The sequence below is a fragment of the Patella vulgata genome, chromosome 5 (genome assembly GCF_932274485.2).
Source record: "Patella vulgata chromosome 5, xgPatVulg1.2, whole genome shotgun sequence".
Taxonomy (NCBI): Eukaryota; Metazoa; Mollusca; class Gastropoda; family Patellidae; genus Patella; species Patella vulgata.
In genome coordinates, this window is record NC_065883.2 from 1540623 (window position 1) to 1558632 (window position 18010).

An 18010-nucleotide genomic window follows, 5' to 3' on the forward strand; every position below is an offset into this window, starting at 1 on the left:
TGATTATACGATTACTTATCGTTGCATTTGCAAACAGAAATAATCCGAAAAATAATTACTGGTCATTCCACCGTTTATTCCGTAAAATAACAGAATTAAGTCCATAATAGCATGGATTAAAACATGTTATCCCTAAATTTCAAGGAAATTTCATTTCCTGTTTAATACTGAATATTCCACAGAAATACATAAAACCCGTAATTTGAAGAAATAATTCACACATTTAACACCATTTCTCCCCAAAAAAGCCATTGATTAACAGACAAAAAGTGTTAAACTACGGAATTCGACCACATAAAAAATTGATATTTTTTACAATGTAGTTTGTACGCGGGCTTGTGTCTTTAAGTAAGGTTAGATGCAGGACAATTTATTTTTATTTCTGACTTCTGTTTATGAGATGGTTGTTTACGTAACGAATGATAACAACTTTCAATTGATAAATAAAGAAAAGTTTATGGGAATTATTTGCTGTAGTTCCGAGTATTGCTGTTAAGTCAACATTTTGTTTTAATATCGAACATTACTATATTGATATCTTTTCTAGACATCGCTTCACAAACAAAATGAGAACGAAAATAAACCGAAACGAAGCATTTTAAAGTTACAATTTAATATTTTTAAGTTATATATTTAAAATTTATTAAAATAAAGCCTTAAAATAGATGGTATCTATAAACAGTCCTACCTTGTTAAAGAATAATCCTATTAATCCTATAAGTCACTATTGCCAGTTGAACAATTGGCAAAAATATCATTTTCAACTTCAAATTCAAAGGTTTGAAGATAGCTACTCCATGGTGGGAGAATAAAAAACAAGGGGGGTAATTGGGAGGTTATTGTGTTATTATTTCCGGTGTAAATGAGTTTTAAGTGTGAGAATGACACCTATGATCGTATAATAGTGAGTTGACAACCTATTGAGCAAAAGACATAGAAATAATTATGTTTTGACTTTCTTAGAAAATATGAAATTGTAACTTTAAAAATAACATAAATGAGACTGGCATTAGAGAGGGTATTGTACCGGGTTGTGGTATTTGCATCTTCTTTTTGTTGAATTCGAACAACCAGGGGTTATTTTACATGATCTTCAATATGTGAAATGAAATGAAGTCTAGGTGTCTCTTTCAGATGTACACCTCGGTCAACACCGGGATTGAACCAATGATGTACTGGTTGGTGGTTCATCCTCTTACTCAGTGAGCCACCGTGGCTTTGTTACCAATAGAGTAACAGTGTGGTTTACGCGCTTGTATTAAGCGCACCTGTAGACTCCAGGGTGCTTTATCTGCCACCCTGAGAGACCAAACATTACAGTGGTGCCATCACAAGCATAAAGAAATATCAATTAATAAATCATTAAAGGTGTTAAAATGATTGTTGCGGGTGCAGACTTTTAACCCTAAACCTACCAGTTAGCGTTTGTTGCCTGGGGAACGTTAGGTCTACGGTCAGTGGACATTTCTATTATTAGCATCTGTGTAACATCCGTTGTCTAAACCTAACCAGTTAATACCTATATTAATATAGTTAGTATGTATATTAGCACATAATATATATATCCAGTATGACCGATATGCTTTGCAGATAGTAATGCCACGAATTACGTCAGCCGTATAGTAGAAGATACCCTGCAGGCGAAAGTCCGACAGCAGAGTCAAAAACCCAGTAGTTTTAACACAACGAAATGCCTGGTTTACTTTAAATCACATATCCCTAAACTGAGAGAGAGAGAGAGAGAGAGAGAGGGGGGGAGAGAGAGGGAGAGAGAGAGATGGGTCAATTTTTTTTCAAAAATTCGCTGACTCGGAGAAAACCCACGAGGTTGGACAGGCGACCCTACTCCTTGTCACGTACAACCGGGTAATCGAAACCATGCCACTTGACGGAGGGCCTGACAAGGACAGCTGTCTAGTCGTTTGGATGGGACGAAAAACCGAGGTCCCGTGTACACGTTGGCGTAAAAGTAAAAGATCCCTTGACAGTTGGAATTGGATTTAAGAGTAGGCCGTGGTGCCGTTGTCCGGGCAAAATTTCCCTCATAGCACACTGCATGGCGTATACTCTTCTTCATCAGCCCAGTTTGGAGCAGAACAGTAGGACGTGAAACCCCATTTCATTACATTTCTTTTATCTTAACCTACCAGGAAATTATCGCTAGTATGGAAATTGTTAATTATCTAAGAATCATGGGGTTTGGGCGTGCGCTTAAAATCGATATAAACTAATGCTTGTATATATTTATATATATATATATCAACAGGTAATCGATGTCTCACCTGCCCTACCTGTAATTTGTTCGTTCGACGGTGACATATCTGATGCTATGACAACCAAGCAACATGTGCAGTTCCAGGAATCGTTCGACAGAAAGCTAGCGGAGTCTAGAAGTTGTTAGCATTACACGCAGGAAGGATTGGAAAGTTAATCAAGGCAGTCAGAATTTTAAATATAAACTTATAACACTAGGTAAGCCAAGTCTGAAACCTTTCTTCTTTAATTTAGTTTCTTAATTTAAAAAAAAAAATGTTTTTTATTTAGTCTTAATTCTATGTTTTAAAATCTAATTTAGACATATAACATTTATCTTTCTGATTCTAAACTTTTTACCAAAAAAATTTAGTTTTCATTTATTAGTCTTTATTCTATATTTATTGAGGGGAGCCACTGTGGTTAAGTGAATAAGACGCTGAGAACGTTCATCGGGAATTTTCCGATGTGGTTTCCCCTTGTCAGTGGTGCAGGAAGGAGGGCCTGACAAGTACAGCTGTCTATTCGTTAGGATGGGACGAAAAACCGAGGTCCCATGTACACATTGGCGTGCATCTACACGATCCCTTGGCAGTTGGAATTCGATATAAGAGTAGGTTGAAGCTCCCAGTCGGAGCAGAAGAGTAGGACGTTAAACATGATTTCATTTTCATTTCATTTCTATATTAATTGAGTTGAAATGAGACGAACATGTACGACTTTCCATTCTGTAACTGCTGGGTTAATGAAGATAGGCATACTCCATGTAGCGTACTTCCTTAGGGGAGATTTTGCTGACTAATCTTAATCGATTTCAACTTTCAGCGGATCTCTACCCTGCTAAAAATGAGACGAGTTGCTGCTAAATGATAAGACCAGCTCAATTTGTCGTCATAGATATTACAATAGAAACACAATTAAACGACTGAATGTAAATCAGTTTATATACATTCATATTACATTTTTATATGCGTTGCGACCCATTTGTGTCCATTTCTAGGTGCCAAATAATAAGGATTTAGGGTTAGGTCTATTTAATTAGGCCAACTTCAAGTTTGATCAAAGTAGACGAGATGTAAACAGGGCTAGCGCTAATCACAACCCTACTGTCTGTTCCACCTGATACTCCGACTCGAAAATTGCTTGCCATTTTTTTAATTTTTTAATTAAAATGGTTAAAACTTTGTGACATATCTGGAATTTTTCACCCCTTTGGTTTCTTATGGTAGCCTAAATGACTAGAAGTCCGATAAAATCCAGTATTCTCTAGAAAATTTCATATATTTCGACATTGTCACTTTCTCAGAAAATAAACATTACGACTACGCATGCGTTAAATGGAGCGCTTGCATATCGTATTAGGGTAGACAGGTGCTATACAAATTGGGTGCATTCGGTTAGAAATGTCTCGAGAAGGAGAATTCGTCCGTTTGTTTCGCGACAATAATACTTATTAGGGTTTCACACTGTGAAGCTTGTGTGAAACAATATCGTTTTCATTCAGGTTAATATGGGTTTTTTTCTGTTTCCACCTTGCTCATTTCCCAGAAAAATTCTTATTGCATCACTTGGAGTGACGTAAAGATTAAAGTATTTTGAAAAGTCGACACATGTCAGAACCATGCGAACTCTGCGAATTATGTAATTTGGTATAAAAGGTTAGGTCTTATTTAAATTTTAATAATTGTATTGGGTAAAATGATTCAGAATTTTGTTTTTTAAGGCTCTATAGTTCTGTTTAAGAGCAAAGTCTGGGAATGTGGCAATTTTAGAAATGGCGGCAATGTTTCGCTCGTCTATTTGTTCGAAATTATTACGCTAGATATAGGAGAAAACAAATAAGCTCTGACCAAGCGGTGTGGGGGTGGAGTGTGTATGGGGGGGGGGGTCTGGCCCGGAGTGCCCCCCCCCCCTCTCAGTGGTGCAAGATGGAAGCCCTGGTAAGGGACAACGTATAGTCGTTCAGATGGGACTAAAAACCAAGACCCCGTGTACCCCGACAGTTCGATTTCGATGTAAGAGAAGGCCATAGCATCGCTGTCCGGGCAAAAATTCACCTTGTAACACACTGCATGGCTTAGCCCAGTCGAGACAGAACAGTAGGACGCTAAATACCTTTTGTATATAAGAATTGTATTAATTTGACCATTGTGTTTTTGTTTCAGGACATCATGAGAGTTAGTTTGAATTATTTCACCATACCAACAGTTCTACTGGTTATATATCTCCATGGCGGTTCTTCAAGTAAAGATCTTCATTATCTTTATTATATAGCTCCTTTAGTATCTGTCTCTGATCGGACAATGTCCGCTGATAGTTCCTGTCCCTTCCTATATACCGTCACGATCACCGGACAATTAGTTCCTTTAGGGACTGTCTCTGATTGGACGATGTCCGCTGACAGTTCCTATTCCTTCATATATACCGTCACGATCACCGGACAATTAGTTCCTTTAGGGACTGTCTCTGATTGGACGATGTCCGCTGACAGTTCCTATTCCTTCCTATATACCGTCACGATCACCGGACAATTAGTTCCTTTAGGGACTGTCTCTGATTGGACGATGTCCGCTGACAGTTCCTATTCCTTCCTATATAGCTGCATTATCAAAATACAGTACAATACCGCTTTTCCGCCACCACCTCTGTTCTTGAGCTATTTTGGAACCCTTTACCTTTTTTTACCGTGATTCTTTCTTTTTCGCAAAAGGAATTATTCCTCACCATATCTGACACAAATTTATAATAATTCAACACTATTTTCAAATAGACTTTGGCGATTAAATAAACATGTGGTCTGCGCATGTTTGAGTTTCGTAATGGCTAATCAGTTTAAACGTAATTTGTGTATGTTTTTAATCGCAGAATTCTACTTGAAAATAGTGTTGAATCATTATAAATCTGTGTCAGCTGTCGCAAGAAATGATTCGATAAGGATTCCAAAATAGCCTTAGACGAGAGGTGGGAATGAGCGGTATTTTCATATTGCAGCTATATAGCAAGCGGTAGGAACTGTCAGCGGACATCGATCAGAAACAGTTCCTAAATTAACTAAGGGAAAATCTAATCTGGCGGAGTTGTGTTAGGGCCTATATCCCCCTGTCCTGTAAGTTTATATTACATGAATAGGGTGAACGATCTCGTCAACCTGATAATAGTATCTGATATTTTTAAATCAAGAACTAGTTCCATACATTTGGTAATCTGCTTGTTGTTATGCTACTTCTGGTTCTGAGGGCGGTACTCTTCAATTCAAAACGACGTGAGACTAGCATGAATGTTATTTGGACAATTGCGCATCAATTGACGAACGTTTTTTGATATGGCGTCACAATTTCAAATTGGATTTGATGACGCCATGTTAAGTTACGGGTTCAAAAAAAATTGACTCCCTTTTGTTTCTGTTGTAAAGTGGGTAATTAAATGAAGATAGGATTTTGCCCGGACACCGGAGTTTTGAACTGAAACTGCCATGGGAACTGTCACGTGCACTTAGGCACTGCGGTTAATTATATCTCATGTCAACCTAACGACAGTGGCACAATATTTACCTCTGAGTAAATACATCCTGACAAGAATTCAAATCGGCGCCATTCTCGTTATCAATATAACGTATCACAGGCGGGGTTGATGGTCGAATGGTCTGTCATTGAGTCAACTGCCGTGGTTTCGATTCCACAAGGAGTAGGGTCGCCTGTTCAAACTTGTGGGTTTTCTCCGGGTCCTCCGGTTTCCTCCTACTGCTAAAGACCCCTACGCGCAAGCGTATTATTGAAATAAAATTAAAACATATGTTAGTCCTGGCGTTTAACGTCCACTCGACATAAAATAGGTCATTTCGGAACTAGGAGTTGAAATGAAATGGAGTTTAACATCATACTATTCTGCTGCGACTCGAAAAGAAGTTGAACCTCTCTACAGTCCGTGAACAAGTCATGGCACTTCAAATTTATCTATAAAATAATTACTATAATAATTTGTCTTAAAATAACTAAAATAGTTTTCAATCTGGTCGTTAGGTTACAATTCTACAGGGCGTGGAGTCATTAGGTTAATATTCCACAGGTCGTGGCGACATAAGATTAATATTCTACAGGTCGTGGCGTCATTAGGTTAATATTCTACTAGGCGTGACGTCATTATGTTAGTACTGTACAGAGCGTGCCGTCATTAGGTTAATTATACCACAGGTCATGACGTCATAAGGCTATACGTGACGTCATTGGTTATAAGTATACACGACCTGACCTCATTAGGTTACTATTCTACACATCTTGACTGGCCAAGGGTTACGATTCGTTTCTCTTGAAAAAAATCAAATCGTAACCCTTGTCCAGCGAAGATGTATTGTACAGGGCGTAACCTCACTAGAATAGAATCGATTATATTACACGTACTTTGAATATAAATGACGTTATTTAACTGTTTATGAAATAAGAGAATATGTCACGCAATATTATATAATTACATCAGATATATTTTTTATTTCTGTAGGTTTATCAATATAATCTTGTTCTTAACTTCTATAATTACAAAACCGATCAATTGTATAAATCTTGCAGTACGTGACGTGATGACCGTATAACATGAGGGAGAGAGAAATGGGGATTAAAGTCCATACAACACAAACTAGGTTATTTCGGGACTAACACATGGTTCAATTTTATTTCAATAATTCGCTTGCATATATGGGTCTTTATCAGTGGGAGGAAACCGGGGGACCCAGAGAAAACCCACGAGATTGCACAGGCGACCCTACTCCTTGTCACGTACAACCGAGGAATCGAAACCACGCCAGTTGAGTCAATGAACACGATTGTTCAGAATGAGATGAGTTTAACGTCCTACTTTTTTGTACCTACTGGTATAATGAAGACGGGTGTACGCCATACAGTGTGTCATGAGGGAAATTTGCCCAGTCAGCAATTGAATTTTAACTGTCAAAGCTTATTTTACGTGTACGCCATTGTTTCATACCATCCGAATGACTAGAGTCCTGGTCCACTGGTTGTTCAGACTATAGTGGGTACAACTTGGAAACAGGGCGTGGCATGAAACACAATGTCTAGTAAGAGAGAAAGAGAGGCAGAGAGAGAGAGAGAGAGAGAGGCAGAGAGAGAGAGAGGGGGGAAGAGGGAGAGTGGGTTTAACGTCCATTCGACACAAACTAGGTCACATCAGGACTAACATATGGTTCAATTTTATTTCAATAATTCGCTTGCACGTAGGTATCTTAAACAGTGGGAGAAAATCGGAGGACCCGGAGAAAACCCACGAGGTTGGATAGGCGACCCTACTTCTTGTCACGTACAACCGGGGAATCGAGACCACGCCAGTTGACTCAATGACAGACCTTATGATGCAGCGCACACGCGTTAACCATTCGCCCTCACCCCCGCCCCCAATTGACAATTTGAATTTGAAGACGATTGGGTGGTAATACCACTGCCCTGGTAAAATTGCGCTGTATGAAAATGGAAACAAGCCCACAATGAGGGAGACAATCCACAAACGCAAAATGCGAAAGGCATGACATCTTTCAAACATTGTGTATTATACTAATATGGGTGATAATATATAGGCCTATTAATGACAATATAATAATATGTTACATAAGACCTTTAAGCTGTTGTAACATGAGTATACGTGTTCTTATTTTCTTATCAAGATGAAATACGTGGAATACCACGTGGACTTCTTAAATTACAAGTCAATTATTAGGACTAATCTTTAATATACAATTTGCTCGAGCGGTTTTTTCTTCTAATTGTTCCACGCTCAAGTATCAGATATACACTGTAATAAAGGGGGCAAATAAACCTACGAGTTATGGGGTTTAACGTCCTACTGTTCTGCTCCAACTGGACTAATGAAGACGGGCATACATCATACAGTGTGCTATGAGGGAAATTTTGCCCGGGCAGCGGCAATATACTCTTATATCGAATTCCAACAGCTAAATGATAAGGCCAGCTCAATTTTGCGCCATAGGTCACGACATGTAAACAGGGCTAGCGGTAGTCCCAACCCTAATCCTAACCCTAACCCTGGACATAGCGTCATTGCTTACCTTAACCCTAACCTACAATCTCGCCAACAATCACGTGCCCTAGCCTTATTTATACCTCAGCGACCTTGACAAAAATTGAGCCAGCATTAACAAATAGATTTAGCTTGTGACCACACTAATGGGTGTGATTTGTGACGTTAAAAGGTATTTTAAATGAGATAACCTACCGTGCTCCTCCACACCACTGTATAATGGATTTAGGCCAAAAGATATAATTTACAATCATAAAACGTTGTCAAAGTAGTGTCAACTTTACACGTATGTTGAGCTGCAAAACTAATTTTTGGGGGGAAAAGATCATTGTATGTGACGTGACGAGGATTTCCATCAAAGCTTATATGAGCATGTTTAAAACTTAAAGGGACTATTTGCGAGATTTGGAGACAGGGCTGGTTATTCTGGTTCTAATATTTAAATAATAGATACTGAAAAATTAATATATTGACAATTTCATTCAAATTACTTTATTCTGTGTGACGTTTTTACTGGCTACGTTTATTTGGCTTCAGTCAGAGGATGCAATGAAACTTGTATTAAAGTTACTTTACCATTAATCAAAATAAGAATTTTTAATAAGAATAGAAAATAACTCTATTATTCACGCCTTGGAGCGTTGTTTTAGGAATATTATACCTTCACAGACCACAGGCGACAGTTGGAATTCGAAAAAGGGGGTGGCCGAATGGTTAATGCGTGCGTGTTGTATCAGAAGGTCTATCACTGACAAGGAGTAGGGTCGCCTGTCCAACCTCGTGGGTTTTCTCAGGGTCGTCCAGTTTCCTTCCACGGCTAAAGACCCCTGTACGCGCAAGCAAATTGAAATGAAATTAAACCATATGTTAGTCCAGAAATTACCTAGTTTGTGTCGAGTGCACGCTAAACCCCAATTCGTTTCACAGAGATCTTCAAATATCTCTGTAACAGATGACTGTTTCGACACGTGACGTCACATCACGCGGCGTCAATCATTGGCTCAATAGCGCGTGCATTGTTTACATAAGACGTTACTGATTCGGGCTTAATGGTGAATTTTACTTATTTTTATACCCATTTACACAAAATAGGAAATGATTTTTACCTACAATAATTCAAACGTCTGTATTTATTTTTCTAATGAAAGAAAAAAATGTTTTAGAATTTAATTTGACGGAAGAAAAAAGTTAATATTTGGGACTCATTAAGTCGCATCGATGTCATCCTTATCAGTGATTGTAGCGGCCTAGCGAAAATTCACTGCTGATCAGTGTGGCTATACCCGTCTCTCATTTATTGACTATCTTCGTGAGATTTCAGAATATTTCATCTTGCTCAGCCATGTTAGTGTTTTAACATATCGAGGGTCGCTAAGTGTGTAAGACGCTGGCTCGCTAGCCTGGAGGTCGGGTATTCGATCCCAGCGTGGTTCCCCTTTGTCAGTGATGCAGGACGGGGGGGGGGGGTCGGACAAGGACAGCTGTCTAGTCATGAGGACGGGACAAAAAAACTGAGGTCCCGTGTACACATTGGCGTGAACGTAAAAGATCCCTCGACAGTTGGAATTCAAGATAAGAGTAGGCCGTAGTGCCGCTGTCCGGGCAAAATTTCTCTCATAGCACGCTGTATGGCGTATCCCCGTCTTCATTAGCCCAGTTCGGAGCAGAACATTAGGACGTTAAACCCCATTTTATTTCAAGGGAATAAATGACTAAATAATAATAATACTTTGCAATGGGTAACTTTAAAGATACATTATGTAAGATTTTGATAAAGAACTAGCCATTCTTGCTATAATAGTTCGAAAGTAGATGATGTAAAATGAATAATTTGAAAATTTCATTCAAATTACTCTATTGCAAGCGAAGATATTAGCCTTTGAAGGTTTGACAGACGTGTGCAATAATTTCAACCACCGTACTGGTTGATTGAAGCTAAGTCTTGGTCCTCCATATTTGATTAAATCAAAGTATGGCTGAACCATTCTAATCTATTTAATATCGGAGAAATCTGATGCCATCGAGAGTTGATTAAGGCCCAGACCAGTTAATTAATGTCTAATTAATAATTTAGAAAACATTTCAGGCCTAAAGAAAGACCTGTAATAGGCAGATTTAGCTCTTGTATAATATATGTTTAACTATAATATAATGTAATACACCTTTAAAGACGTGCAAATGTTCGATAACATTATCGCGCTGTGAATCTTAATTAACCCCTCCACATTCTGAACACATGAATAAACTAATAATCCACATTGTCGTCGAGTTGTTAATTTAAATAGATTGATTATAATTCAGGTATTTGTATTCAGTTATATGCATGAAGGTGTCTAATTACTCGCCGAGAATATAATATTATATGTTTATGGTGTCGTGCTTTTGAATACATTGTGTGGGGTGAGGTTACGCCTCCTGTGGTTGTCATTAGAAGTATTTACTTGGAACAACAACAAAATATGCTTTGATAACATTGTTGCTTATAGATTTTATACAAGAAGCTAAACGCCTAACTCGTTATATTGCACATTAAGAGCACGGATTAGAATTCAATAATGGTCTATCACTATTAATGCTGTTATCTTGCGGTAAACATATGGAATCATAAGTTTCAATATGTTAATAACACACAAAAACATTTTAAAATAGTGTCATTTGTAATCAGGCGTCTTGATGAATGAGGCAAAACGTCAATGCGAAAAAAATTATATGTGTGTATGTGAGAGAGAGAGAGAGAGAGAGAGAGAGATGGGGTTTAACGTCCACTCGACACAAACTATGTCATATGGTTCAATTTTACCCGTCTTTAGTCGTGGGAGGAAACCAGAGGACCCGGAGAAAACTCACGAGGTTGGACAGGCGACCCTACTCCTTTATTATCTGTAGACAAGATATTAAATGATTCATGTGTTTCAAGTTTCTACATGTAACATATACAACCAGGGAATCGAAACCACGCCAGTTGACTCGATGACAGGCGTTATGATACAGCGCGCACGTACTAACCATTCGGCCATTCGGCCATCCAACCCCCGTGAAATTATATGTCAAAACGAAATGAAATGAAATGGAATGGGGTTTAACGTCCTACTGTTCTGCTCCGAACTGGGCTAATGAAGACGGGCATACGCCATACAGTGTGCTATGAAGGAAATTTTGCCCGGACAGCGACACTACGACCTACTCTTATATCGAATTCCAACTGTCACGGGATCTTTTACGTGCACGCCAATGTGCACACGGGACCTCCCGACCTCCAGGCTAGCGAGCCATCGTCTTACCCACTTAGCCACATGATACCCCATGTCACAAAGAACTCCCGATGTAAACTGGTTAAATCTATGCACACCTGCAGATTTCATCATAGGTCACGAGATGTAAACAGGGATGGCGCTAATCCTAACCCTAACCCAAGACCTAGTTGTAAGCCGTACCCTAACCCTAACCCACAATCCTCGGCAACAATCACGTGCCCTAACCCTGTTAACTTCTCTCATGACCTTAGGGAAATCTGCAGATGTACTTGTGAAATATACTCTTCAAAAAAAGTAGGGGATATTGAAATGCAAATACCAATGTAGGGTGTGATATGATAAATAGTCATGGACACTTGACATGCTTTGAGAGTATGTTCACAGATGAAGAACTTATTCCCCCAACAGAACCACTGAGATGCATATGCGACACACAATAGCGTCATACACGTGGGAGGGGTTCATTGTCAAATTTGACACTTCAAGGAAGGGTTGATGCAAATACTCATTATTTTCACTTTTGACAGTGTATCTCTTTGCGATTAGCCGCCCATATGAACTGTTTATGTTCATGTGTAGGCAATTGGCCTGTTATTAACATACACTGGTTACCTCTAATAAAAACAGCCGTGCATTTCCGCAGTTTTGTATTGTTTCTGAAAATCCCTTACTATTTTTTGAAGAGTATATATCTAGCCATGTAAACTGTATTCACCAGGTTTCAAAGGTATTTCACCAAATATATTTAACTAATTAGATGATTAGAAACTATTGTTAGAGAATTGAATGTAAATACATTAAACATCATTAAGCAAGAGCTAAATCTGTCTATTGCAGGTCTTTCATTAGGTCTGAAATGTTATCTAAATTATTAATTAGACATTAATTAACAAAACAAGACCATAATCAACTCTTGATGTCATCGGATTTCTCCGATATTAAGTTTTTATATGTTCACATTTAAAGATACATTAAAAATACATTATGCTTATTGCAGGTCTGTCATTCTTTAGGTCTGAAATGTTATCTAAATTATTAATTAGACATTATAACTTATCCAGACCATAACTAACTCTCGATGTCATTGCTAGCCTGCGATATTTACTGGATTAGAATCCGATTTGCTGCTCAACTTTCATTCATGATTAAATCATGAAATGGATAATCGAGACTATGTTTTTATCGTACCGACTTTAGTAATAATGGTTAGGGCTAGGCCGAAAATTCAATCGCTAAATTCTCGGTTCGGAGTGGATCAATCTGACTGAAATTTTCAGCAAATATCCTTTACGTTATCCAGTGTTTACCTATTATAGTGAGAACTGTCAGCTCTTTATCTTATCTCACATATTCTTTAAATAATTGAATGTAAATAAGATTATATACATTCATATGTACCTTTCGGTGTAACGTTTGTCTGAATGTAGTATACACGACTTATAGCAGTGGTTCTCAACCTTTTTTTTGTCAACGGATCACCTTGGAATACATGAAAGAATAGCGGCACACCTGGCTAAATATATATGTAAAATATTTGAATTATTTTAGTCGACGACATACCGACTAGTCATAGACACATAGAATGACGCAAACTAAATAAAGAAAAACATATCTATGAACTTACTTTATTGCAGTGTTTCGAATTTCATCAGTCAAATAGCTGGCTTCTTTAGTGAGAAATTTTCTTTTTGTGCCGTTCAAAATTTCGCGGCACACTGGTTAAGAATCGCCTAATATATGGTTTTTAATTTTATTTCAATAATTCGCTTGCAGTGGGAGGAAACCGGAGGACCCGGAGAAAACCCACGAGGTTGGATAGGCGACCCTATTCCTTGTCACGTACAACCGGGGAATCGAAACCACACCACCCTTCCTAGCACTAAACTCGTGTGACCAGGTCAATATTCAGAATAACCGCAATAATTATTTCTACTTTTTTTCTATTTTATGTATAGCTACCAGCGCAATGGATACTTCTACAATGGAAAATTCGATGACAAGTTCGATGGAAAGTTCGATGGAAAGTTCGATGACCACTACTACTAATGGCGGTGGTGGAGGTAACACGATGACTGCTAATGTCGGTGGTGGAGGTAACACGATGACTGCTAATGGCGGTGGTGGAGGTAACACGATGACTGCTAATGGCGGTGGTGGAGGTAACACGATGACTGCTAATGGCGGTGGTGGCGCTAATACGGCTACGGCTACTGCAACAGCAAGTTCATCTGCAGCATCAGAGATGGCAACAGCATCAACAAACACTACAGATAATCCGAACAATAATGGACAGTCTGTTTATATTCACACATCAACATGGATTGTTGTATTTATTGTAATGCCCTTCCTCTTTCTTATACTGCCGCACTTTGCTTAATATACACATCTGTATCCTCAAATTGAATCAGAACATATTATTTGGTCGTTATCTTCAATCGGAATACATTTTTAATCAGACAAATTTTAAAGCAGAGTCATATTTTTATTCTACGAAGCAGAGCCGCCTTGATGAAGGTCCAAGATATACTTTTATTCCATGCAGCGCGACCGCCTTGATTCAGACACGGATATATTTTTATTGCATGCAGCACGACCGCCTTGATTCAGGTCCAGATATATTTTCGAATTTGAGTTTTGGAATGTGTTTATTAGCCAGAGTAAACGTTAGACGATGTCTTTTGGATTTGGACACAATCGATAGGCTTGGATTTTTAAATTCAATCACATATATTCTGAAACATTTCAACAAATCCATTCTAATTGAATGAAAATTTGTACTTTCTACCAGATTCAAAGTCACCATGTTCCTTTTAAAGTGACTTCATGATTTTCAATTCAAAATTTTACTGAATTTTTAGATTACTTTTGCAACGTGTAAGATGGATAAGACACCTCTTAGATCGAAAGTTTAACGTTTTTGATTCATCGACGGATTTAATGTTTTATTCCTATACTGTGATACAATTAATTGTTGTTTTTTGTTTTGGCATTTTAATGTTTTGCGACCTTATATGGCACTATCATTTTAACGTTTGATGTTTTGCGACCTTATATGGCAGTATCAGTTTAACGTCTAATGATCTTGACCATATATGACACTATTATTTTAACACCTGATATTCTTGACCTTATATGGTAATATCATTTTAACGTCTGATGATCACTTTAACGTCTGATGATCATATATGGCAGTATAATTTTAACGTCTGCTGATCTTGACCATAAAAGGCACTATTATTTTAACGTCTGATGTTCTTGACCTTATATGGTAATATCATTTTAACGTCTGATATTCTTGACCTTATATGGCTATCACTTTAACGTCTGATGATCATATATGGCAGTATCATTTTAACGTCTGATGATCTTGACCATATAATATGACACTATTATTTTAACGTCTGAAGTTCTTGACCTTATATGGCGGTATCATTTTAATGTCTGATGATCTTTACCTGATATGACGCTGTTGATTGTCGACGTCACAGCTGATTGCAGAGGATCGATGATGACGTACAGAATTGATACGGCAGGTTCATGGAACCAATATGGGCTTTAAATCGTAATTATTGTTTTTGACTGTATACTTCGGGAGCTTATTTCTGCGGTTATTAACTATGTACATAATTTTGAAAATTACTTGAATGATTTATTCTTAGCCTTTTCCGACATTATATCTCAACTGACAAACTATCGCCATCAAGACACGGCTTTTCATGCTCCCAATGTCGAGTAAAGATGGCTATGAATTATTATACTTTTGTTTCATTGTAACCCCTTGTTTCTACTTACCACATCAGCCTACCCTTTAACTAGTAAACACAGAAACCTTAAATACACTAAAATATTTTAAGGGTGCGGAGTTTTTATTAGTAGTGGTTTAAAATTCAAATTTCAAATGTTGGCTCTTAGCCACTGCGAAGTCTACGTTTTTAATTTGTAATAATGTGGATAGGATCCTAAACGTTCTGTTTATAAAAAATGTGCTTTATATTAACCAAACCAGCCTTCTCGTTAAAGATATTTCGAATTCCCACTGTCTAAAGGTATTTTATGTGCACGCCAATGTGTACACGGGATCTAGGATTTTTGTCCCATCCAAAGGACTAGACGCTGTCCTTACCAGACCCTCTGTCCTGTATCACCACCAAGGGCAAAATACCGGGGAGCTCGAAAGAGGCACGGGCCATGATATTCAAGTTTAAAGACTGTATGATACAAGGTCAATAAAATTGCCATTTTGACAATAACATAAAATATAAAAAAAAATACATTGAACGAGTTATAAATTTAAATTGGCCTGTTTCTTAAAAAGCTTTAATCATGCGTTATATTATTTGTATACAGTTACGTCTGGTGTTCAACCGTGTGTTTGTATGACGTGGTACGCAATTTTAATGGTGCAATATTTAATGAATTCATCTCCAGTTACAATGTTTTTCTTAACCCAACATGTTCAAGGTCTAATATGACAGAATAAAGGTCTGAAAGATAAATCAAATTTACGAATGTTTTCGGTTGTTCAAAACAATATTTTTGTCTGCCAATTCTTAAAATCAATTAAGTTGTCGCCATTTGAAGTTTGCATTGGTTTGTATTGATGTCTCGGGATAAAATAGAATATATCTTTGAGACAAGTGGCGTGACAAGAATTATGATCACCAGCCTAACCTCGTGGGTTTCCCCGGGTCTATTGTTTCTCCTCACTACTAAATATCCCTATGTGCAAGCGAATTATTGAAATAAAATTAAACCATATGTTAGAACCGAAATGACCTACTTTGTGTCGAGTGGACGTTAAACCCTCTCTCCCTAACTAATTGTGCCTTTATAAGTGTATCTTTAATCAGCATATAGACAGCAGAAAAGAGTGGTAATAATATTGGATGTTCGTAATAACATTAAAATAGAATTGTGAGATATATGCGGGGAGGGGGGGGGGCGCGAATGGATTAAGTCGCCATTGGGTGGCGTGACAAGACGTAGGATCGCATAAAACTTAACAGTTAATAATCCTCACGCCATCTGATTTGTTTATACGATTTTTTACATCTGGATTATTTACCATGTTCCTAGTCGATGAATTTTTAATTTAATGTATAATATATGATATATAGCCAGATGTTTGGGTACTAGAACCCCCACCACCTTCATCTGTCGAACAAAAAAGAACATGATTCTGGGGGCTGTTTCACGAAATTTTAACTAAGATAAAATCCAAATTTTAGTAATTTGATTGGATAATATTAGATTGATTTTAGTGCTTAGCCAATCAAAATGGAAGTATCTACTAAAATTTGGATTTTATCTTCTGGGACCCTGGAAAACTAGAAACTAAAATTGAGTCGGATTGTTTCGTTTTACAGTCCTAACTCTTTTTCAATTAGAACCCTACCACGAACACTCCCTACTCTTATCCTAAGCTGATTAAAACACAGATCCTATTTCGTTTCGTTTTTATAGTTCAAAATTTCGTTTTACTTGTCTTTACTACACTAGGATCTGGAAGAGTTGTTATCATTGACGTGTTCTGAATAGTGTGAGGTATTAGCCAATGAAACGGTCTGTTACGGCGAACTTTAGGCGTGTTTTGCACGGAACTGAGGGTAATCCACTAGTAACATCAATGCTGATTGGTTAATCAAATGTCTGACGTCATAGGGTCAAAAGCCGCTAGTATGAACTCTGACGTGACCTATCGCAAAAAAACGGTCATAACTTCATGTAGTGTAGGCCATCGAAAGTATAAAAAAAACGAAACGAAATATAGATGTGTATTTGAATGAGATTTCTCTTATCCTATCAGTATTGTTAGTTGTATAAATGTAGTTAAAGGCAGGACAATACAACCACAAGTAGTTGTTGTTGACCTATTTTAATATGTTGTTTTGTTTATTACATTTTAAAAATAAAAGACACAGTTACATAGTAATGGCAATTTTGTATGTGTTGTTTTTAATGGACGAACTGTACAGAATTAGGGTTTTCGTTGTTAGTCAAGGATCCAAAATTACTTAATTAGCAAAAAAGCAACTCTTTAAGTTAAGCTTTTGGGGACACCAAAAGGGGGCACTGTTTGTAATAAATCTTGAGTAGAGTACATCAACGAAACCTGTGTCCAAATTTTCCCATGGAGCACCAATGGTAATATAAATGCTTTTGAGTAGTCAATTTCAGGGATTAGCCACTTCTGAGTAGGTTAAAGGTCAAGTTTGGTGGTGTCCCCTCCCCCCCCAAAAAAAGCATAACTTAAGAGTGGCTTTTTTAGGGTGTGTGTGTTTGTGTTTCGGGGGTATGGGCGGGGGGGGGGGGGGTAGTGGGACGCCGATCACATATCTACTACATCTACTAATTCCGGGACTCAAACCTTTGCTACCTCATGGATTGTGTAGTTTTAAAGTCGTTTCAAACTGGGTCTTATAACCAACCTGCCTATAAGATCGGCCCGTCAGTCAATAATG

At 37.8% G+C, this 18010-nt stretch overlaps 1 long non-coding RNA gene across 1 annotated transcript; it reads left to right on the top strand.

The window, feature by feature from the left end:
* The first annotated feature begins 2336 nt into the window (after positions 1 to 2336).
* LOC126822753 (uncharacterized) lies at positions 2337 to 17481 on the top strand. The gene is made up of 3 exons (XR_007680983.2): positions 2337 to 2472; positions 4419 to 4497; positions 13505 to 17481. It is a non-coding gene; the product is annotated as an uncharacterized LOC126822753 (long non-coding RNA).
* Positions 17482 to 18010: the final 529 nt, after the last annotated feature.